Consider the following 8,919-nt stretch of genomic DNA (forward strand, 5'->3'; position numbering starts at 1 on the left):
CCGGTTCTTCTTCCTGGTTTATTGTGCAAACTCGACCTATACTTCTGGAATTTACTTTGGCCGCTTCAAATTCCAGAGCTCGAGCCAAAGCATCCACAAGGCGACGGGGACGGTTTAGAGTTAAAGCCATACTAGTTTCTCGGACCCTTAATCCATGCGTCGACAGCCAAACTTTCCATTATTTCTTCCGTTGCAGAAGAATAGCCTGCACGAAAACGCCTAGCCACATCAGCGCTAAATTCTTGAAGAATTTCATTCGGTTTTTGATAACGATTTTTCAGTTGACTGCGATAAACATACTCCAAATGTGTTTGGCCAAACCTCATTTCTAACCGGTTCACCAAGTGTACGTAACTTGTTCTTTCCGAGGCAGACATTTGCAATAGCACATCGGCAGCATCTCCCTGCAGTGCCAGAATTAGCTGCGTTGTTTTTTCAATGTCACTCCAACCATTTGCCAGGGCTGCCGCTTCAAACTGTAACAGAAATGTTGCCCATGGAAATTTACCATCAAATATTGGTGGTTTAACAGGTTTCTTCTCAACATCCATTCTCGTTTCTAGTGCCTCAATTTTATTATCTTTTTCCAGAACGCTAGTAGACATTTGGCTTACTGGGAGTTGTACTAACTGTTGAGTGATTTCCTCCAACTTTTGTTGCAAATTCCGAACATCCTCGTTTACGTGCTGAGAACGTTCTCATATATTCCTCTCTAGTTCCTCCATTAGGTCAGTCTTTAAATTACTAGTGTCTTCCATCAGCCTCTCTTTCATATTCTTCAATAATTTTTCTTTTAGGTTACTGGAATTTTCTAGTAATTTTTTTTCCACATTACTTTCGAATTGTGATAACATTGTTTGGATATCACACCCAACATTAAACAAAAATGTATCGGTATCCTCACCTTCCTGAATTAAAACATCTCGAAGTCTCTGTTGCAACTCTGATTTCTTTCCAGTTACGTCGCATTCACGTTCTTCGAGTTCCCTCTTGAGGTCCGCCCCTTTCAGGTCCTTTAAAAGCACCAGCCATTATTTATTTCAAAATTTTCACACCGCACTTCTGACACCAATATAACAATTTCAGGGGTTCGGACAGTGTGAAAATTAAAAACCGATACTAAATTAAACTAAACTATATTTACAATTACTTAAAAACTAACACTATTTATAGCTATTTATATCTACGGCACTGATGTTTATTTTCAACCCCTTATGGTTATTTATTTCCAATGGCCCGTTATTACGCTTGATAGTGTGGCTCTCTCTGACTCTCTGACTCTCTCTGACTCTCTCTGACTCTCTGCTGTTGGTCAAGCGTGCGTTTATATCCTCAGCCGGTTGTTCTAGGATATTCGATCGCGATCGAGTTTGGAACCTTATGCGCTGCACTCAGCGTTTGTCGGCGGAGATGGGACGCTCCCGAATTTTCTGGCGCGCTGGAACTCCATTCCTAAAAGAAGCGGGTATGGCAGCGGTTTAATTACGTTGGCTACACAGGTCATTTCTCTTCCCCCAATTTGTATCTTGACTTCTACTTTTTCTAAAACTGGGATTCTCTTACCACTTGCGGTAGCCCTTTTTCCGCTACTGTCGAAACTTTTGACTACTTCTGCCGATACCACGTTCCTTTCTGCTCCTGTATTCACGATTGCGGATATTTTTTCATTGTTTATTATGCAAGGTATGATTAAGATGTTGTATTGTTTTATGTCGCCACACCCTCTATTCGCGAGGACGACGGAGGGTTCTAGTTTTGTCGTCCGCTTCCATTTGAGTGTTGATATCTTTGGTGCATGTTGTAGTTTTCTGGACAGGAGACGGCATAGTGACCCACCCTGTTGCATCTGAAATAGCGTGGTCTTCCATCGATGTTCCGTGTTCTTGGCGTTGGTACATAGTCTCTGCCTTGTAGTCTTGTCTGTCCTTGATCATAACCTCTGCTTTCATGGAACCTTTGTCGCGGTGGTCCATATGAGCCCCTTTGGTTATAACGAGGTGGTGCGTAATGTGGTTGACTGTGATGTTGGCAATGGTTACATCCAAACCGTTGCGGTTCAGTGTTTCCAGTTGGAAGGGCTTCTCTTGCAGATTCCCATTGTACCACATCGTCTAACTTGACTATCACTTTAAGTTTTTCCCAGTTCATATCTTCGTCCATGATTAATCTATAGTTGTAAAATTCTTTGGCCATTCCGGTTTCCTGAATTCTTCTACCCTGAACTGCTGGTCGTATTCGGCGAATAGCTCTTGTAGTTCGAAGTAGTACGACTTAATAGACTGAGTTGGTCCTTGTTTTTTCTCATATAATTTTCTTTCCTGGGATCGTTTCGTATCATGATTGCCATATTTTTCTAAGAAGCCCGTCTTTATATTTTCCCATGTTTTATTTTTGAAGCCGTTCCTTCCAGAAATGTGTCGAAATAAGTCATTTTCAGACTGTTTGTCCATCCATTTACCGTCGCCGTTCTTTCGTAGCTTCTTATGTACACTGTTGCGTTTCCTGAACATGGGTTTAATGTTGGTGGGCAGAGGAATTTTGGTAGCGCTGGGGTTTTGTCCGCTTTCAGATTCTCAGCATTCTGGACTACTTCCTCCTCTGATTCGTTACGAGTTGCGAGAATCTGCTTCCGCGTTGTTGGAGTATTTACTGTTTTCCTACTAGGTGATCGGGAAAATCTTGAACTTCTTTCAAGCTGCTGCGATATTTCGGTGAGAACTGTTCCTTGTCTGTTTCCGTTTGAACTGTTATTTTTAAAGCTGCTGAGGTGGCTCGAGTTACTATGCCTCTACCACATGTCACACCCGTGACTTATTGGGAGTTGGGGAGTAGCTCAGATAAACACAAGTACAGAAAGAATACAATTTTATTCATATCTCATGTAGAAAAACACATTACAAATTGTTCTGACTTACAGTAACAAGTAAGGGACCATCTTCAGGGCTGCTCTTGGGATTGAATGGTATTCACCAGGCGACTAAACTCTGTTGTAGTTCACACACTTGTGTTACTTGATCTTCGTCGCTCTTTTATTTATAGTCTGATGTTACAAAACATTGCTATGGTTTATTGACACCGATAGTAAAGCATGACCCAGAATTCCGCTGAGTCTTGGCAAGACAGCGGAATGTATTGGTGCTGACAATGCCAATCACGATATTATGCGAAAGCAATAATCGCACTAGGGGCGATGTTTGTATGTTGATGCTTACGATGAAGGATTATTTATATGTTCTGTCGTCCCTATGTGACAATACACAAACACTTAAATCTACTACTACTGTCATGGCCTAACTCACAGCCTATAACTGATTGTGTTATCCTCAAATACTCTCGATTCTTCTTCCATCCACTCACCTAATAACGTTTTTGCAACTTTTCTTTTGAATTTTAATTTTTCTGAAGTTTCATGATACGAAGGATTATGTAATTTCGGATCTGTGAGTAGATTCCTCCTTGCTGTAACGAGTTCAAATTTTCTAGGGCGAAGTCCTGTACAACTCAAATTCTGATAGTACTTACCAATATTCATGTTGCTCGGATCTTGACAATAATTTTCATTCTCCTTAAATGCATCCGTACTCATTGATAGTCTGTCTTTTTAGTTTGATTAAAACACTAAATTCACAATAATAAGCTTTATTACAATAAAAGTTCTTTAACTCTCGACATCTAAAGCTTAACTGCCTGGTTCCTTCTTAAGAACTGCCCCCATTATTAAATGTAAACAAATACTTCAGATTTGCTTATAAAACAAAAATAGTCTAAATAGATGTGAGCACGTCGCATCGGTCCATAAGTGAAGGTCATGACGTAAGCTAACACGGCCTTCCTGACATTGGGGCGTCCTCGCATCTTCCGCAGTTTTGCAAAGATTCACCTGATACCGGTAATCTGTAAACAATATAACAGCAGTACAAGCTCAAAATATATTCGAAGAACTAAGCCTAAACCTTATTTCATTTAACAAAATAGACTGTTATACGGCACAGTTAACAATCACTAGAAGCTCAGAGGCGGCTCAACCATCAACAGGTCTGTTACACCCATGTCTCTCAAGTGCTATCAAAAGATATCATATTCTAGCCAGGAGCTCGAAGGCGGTTCAACCACTACCAGGTCTATTACCCGCTTGTCTCACAGGCCCAGAACACAACAATCTGAGCCTGCAGAGCAGGGACCTTAAACATAGCCTGCAAAGTAGGGACCTCAAACATAGCCTGCGACGCAGGGTCGTTAAAAATAGCCTGCCAAGCAGGGACCTTATTCATAGCTTACTAAGCAGGGTCCTTTACACATAGCCTGATTCACAGGGACCTTAAACAGTCTACTAAGCAGGGACCTTTACACACATTCACACATCAATCTTATTAAATAAATCTATATCCATCATACCTTATAAAATTTCTGGCCAGGTTCGTAACTGTTTATGCGCTGCTACTGTAGTTCTACCTCGGCTGCCAATCCTTCGGAGTGCGTACCTCTCATTAGGTAAACAATGCGTTACTTCAAAGGGTCCGTGACACTTTGGTTTCAACTTTCCTCCATTCGACAGCTGACTATTTTCAAAAACAACTTTATCACCAACAGCGTATGGTTTTGCCGGCACTCTTTTCTTATTAAAGTTTGTAATTGTTCTATTGGTTACTTCGCACACGCGACTGTGAACTTCTTGCCTAAGTACTTCAGCGTCCACATCACTTGTCTGTATTGGCACACCATTCAACAGTTCGCTAGTTGCTCTCAGACGTCGATTTTCACCAAACATTAACATCCACGGCGCGAATCCAGTTGATTTGTTCACAGTTACATTAAAATCGTCCTCTATATCAGGTAGCACTTTTGTCCATTTATTCTCGTCTTTTTCATTCAACACAGCACGCATCGCATTAAACAAACTTCTCATAACGCGTTCCACTTGTCCATTACCTCTAGGAACTCCTGTTGCAATTAGGTGTAGCTCAACAGAGTTATCATTGAGAAATTCTCGAAATTTACTAGCTACAAATGCTGTTCCCCGATCAGCTATTATTCGCTTTGGTCCACCCAATTCCATAAATAATGCATCTAATGCCTTTATAGTACATTTGGCATTTTTTTGTCTAATAGGACAAAATCGCACAAATTTAGTAAAAGCGTCTATAACCACTAAAATTTGAGTGCATTTATTAGATTTGACCAAAGGTCAATATGCCACGTATCCATTTTACTTGAAGGTTTCATTTTCTGTTGACACAATCCATTCCGTTTTCCTGTAAAAGATTTAGCCAACACACACGATTTACAATTTGCAACATATTTGCTAGTCGAGCTGCTACAGGTACAAAACAACGTTCGCGTCCATCATTTGAACGTTGTAAAAACACTATATATCCCGTCTCATGATGCGTTTTGCTTATTATTGTCTGACAAAACACATTCTCTGATTAATATTCACAAATTGTCTTTGGTTTGTCAGCAATAATTCGTGCTGCTAAAATTCGTTTTGTCGGAGATGCTGTATTTCGACTTAAATAGTCGACATGTGCCATTTTATGTCCTGGTCTATATTCTATATCAAAATTAAAGTCCTGCAACGGGGGTGTAGTTCCTTTTTGAGTGCTGTAGCCCTTACAGAATTACAGTCTGTATAGATTTTTAGCGATTGCTTCGCTAAGAAGTTTGTAGTGTGACTCTCAGGAGTGTTCTTGGTGTGGAATAAGAATGCGTTGTTTATTGCGACGATGTTTATTGATCACTCTAACACTGGGCCAAAGGAAAGTGTTGGGGAGTTGTGTGAACGAGTCACCAGGATGCACGTGGACTATTCACCAGGAAATATCAAACTCTCACTCTCGAGTCAGGGTGCTCGGTCTATTTAAGAGCGCCCTGGCACATTTACCTCTGGTGAGCCTTCTCAGAAGATGCACTACCTAACATCGTAAACGTATACCTCCACAGATGGTATTCCCACATTTGGTGGTCCTTCCTCGGTATTCGATACCTAAATCTATGACATTTGTTCCGCGGACATTCCAAATAAAATCCTTCAATGTCTAGTGAGATCTGGTGAACTCCAGATGTAGAAAACATTTGCTGTGTGGGTATTCCCACAGATTGTAAACTTTATACCATACATATATATGCGAAAATACTGAGTGGCTTCCACTATAGCTAGAGTTTCCAAATCATAAGAATGATATCGCGATTCACAATCAGTTGTACGCCTAGAATAATACGCCCCTGGATGAAGCACATTATTTAAGTCTTTTTGCATAAGTATGGCACCCAATCCAAGCGAACTCGCGTCTGTTGTAGTTCGGTAGTCAATCGTTTCACTAAATCTAATCGCACATTTTCACATTCACTTGTCCACTCAAAAGTTTTTCCCTTACGTAACAGTGCAGATATCGGTGCTGTCAAAGTTGCAAAGTTTTTCACGAAACGTCTAAAGTATCCAGCCAGTCCTAATAATTGACGAACACCTTTTACATCTTCAGGAGCTAATGTTTGAGCGAGCGCGTCAACTTTTCGCGAAATAGGTTTTACCGTACCGTTTTCGATCACAACACCCAAATATTCCACAGATGATTGGAGAAAGTTACATTTTTTATGTTTAAAACAAATCCGGATTTCGAAAGGGCGTTAATGACCTTCCTTAAGTTCTTAAGACCTTCTTCAATGGTTCGAGAGGGGCACAACACATCATCAACGTAAACAAACGCAATATCGTCTTTAAGTGGTCCACGGGCTTTATCAATGGCACTTTGATAACACGATGGGGAGTTTATAAAACCAAACGGCCTTCGATTGTACTCGTAAAGTCCATCTGGTGTCACCAAAGCAGTTATATGTTTTGAATTCTCTTCTGTTCCAACTTGGTGAAATCCCGATTTTATATCAAGAATACAAAAATATACAGCTTTGGCAAGGGCGTCAATCTGATCTTGTATCCGTGGTAGAGGATAATTATTACGTAATACTTTTTTATTTACGTCACGATAATCTACACATAATCTTGTGTCTCCGTTTTTCTTTTTGACAAGGACAATTGGGCTTGCATAAGAAGATTCACTTTGTCGTATTATTCCACTCTCAATTTATTCTTTTATTATTTGCTTCACTTGTAATCTTTCGCCATTTGACAAATGACGGGGTTTATAGGCCACTGGCTGTAGATCATGTAACGTTATTCTTAACTTGCTTGTTGTTACTGCGGCCGGTATTTGATTTATTCCATTTTGGATTATTGTTTTTATTTCCTTCATAACCCACTCGTCCAGTCCTGACAAATTTAAGTCATTTTCTTCAAAAGCGTATATAGCACAAATTCGTTGCTTATCTCTAGGATCATATACAATGTCTACACTGTTTGCATTAAATTCAATTTTAATACCTGGTCGTTTTAAAACATCAAGTCCAATTAAAGCGTCAACATCACATCCCGGAATTGATCCATCTGGCACAATTAGAAAATGAATTTCTAATGTCATGGTTGGTGTACATATCACAATACTACAGCGACCCAGAGGCTCATAACACAATTTCCTACACCAGACAGTATTTGGCAATCCGGTTGAATTTGCAAGTTTAAGGCTTTCGCTATTTTTTCGTGAAGTATTGAGACATCTGCACCTGTGTCTGCTAAGTATGCTATTGAACTGATTATGGAATTGTTAGTGACCGTAGCTGATGGAAATGAGCGGATAATACGAGTGATTTTTACGAAAAGCACTCGTTTTGATGCCTCATGTCATTGTTTTTTACTATAACATGTATCTTCTGAATGGCCATTCATTCGACAGATGTTACAAAACTTCTTATTTGCTGAGGTGTTGTTGCCAGAAGAAAAATTTCTTTGATGTACTTCAGAAGGACCCTGCTGTACTTTTTCCGACATATTTTGTACTTTTACCGGATTTTTGCAATCCACTGCTTTATGTCCATAGCGTTGATATCTTCTGCAGTTTCCTTGAAATGAACGCTGATCACGAAAGCTATACGGTCGTTCTCGTAACAATTCGCGATCTCGCACACCAGCGTTCAATTTATTCGCATCACAGGTAACCAACAGTTTTAATAGTTCAGAATCACATGTAGGAGCTAGCAAGGAGATTCGATTTTTCACTTCTGTGTTTTTAATATCGTATTCAACAAGACTTAGCACAACATTCCATGGAAAGTCTGAATAAAATCTTCTAATTGCTGTTAATTTGCGTTACGAGTAGCAGGAGTACCTAACTCAGGAAACGCAATTTCAAAATCTCGTCGAAAAGATGTCCAATCTCTAACAATAGGTTTCCAATGTTGATAAAAGCGTGCTGCACGTCCTCGTAAAGCATGACCAGCTTTTAAAACAATAAGAGTATCAGATATTTCCAGCTCCTGTTGGATCCTACTAGCATAATTCATCCACTCAACCATAGTAAATGGTGTATCATCTGGGTCAAAACTTTCTGATACTGAAGTGGAAACAGGTTGCGTCTGCGCAGCCACCCGCAATGTTGCTTGAGTAGTTTGGGCGTTGGCCATTGTCGACAGAATTTCCATGATTTGTTTTTGGAAACTACATTTTGAATAACAACGCCATATTATTGTCTCTCTCCGATGCACTTTCGGTAATGTTCACAACGTTCGGACTCACTGCGCGATCGCATTTTTCACTATTGTTCGTTAACAAAGAAACACAAAAAAAATTATTTTTTAGGTCCTTTCTTCCGGAAATAATTCACGAGAAGATATCCACTTCTGATAATAGATTAGCGATTGTTAATCTGTCTTTTTAGTTTGATTAAAACACTAAATTCACAATAATACGCTTTATTACAACAAACGTTCTTTAACTCTCGACATCTCTAGCTTAACTGCTTGGTTCTTTCTTAAAAACTGCCCCGATTATCAAATTTAAACAAATCCTTCAGATTTGGTCCTTTCTTCCGG

Source organism: Aethina tumida, chromosome 5 (genome assembly GCF_024364675.1).
Source record: "Aethina tumida isolate Nest 87 chromosome 5, icAetTumi1.1, whole genome shotgun sequence".
NCBI classification, from domain to species: domain Eukaryota; kingdom Metazoa; phylum Arthropoda; class Insecta; order Coleoptera; family Nitidulidae; genus Aethina; species Aethina tumida.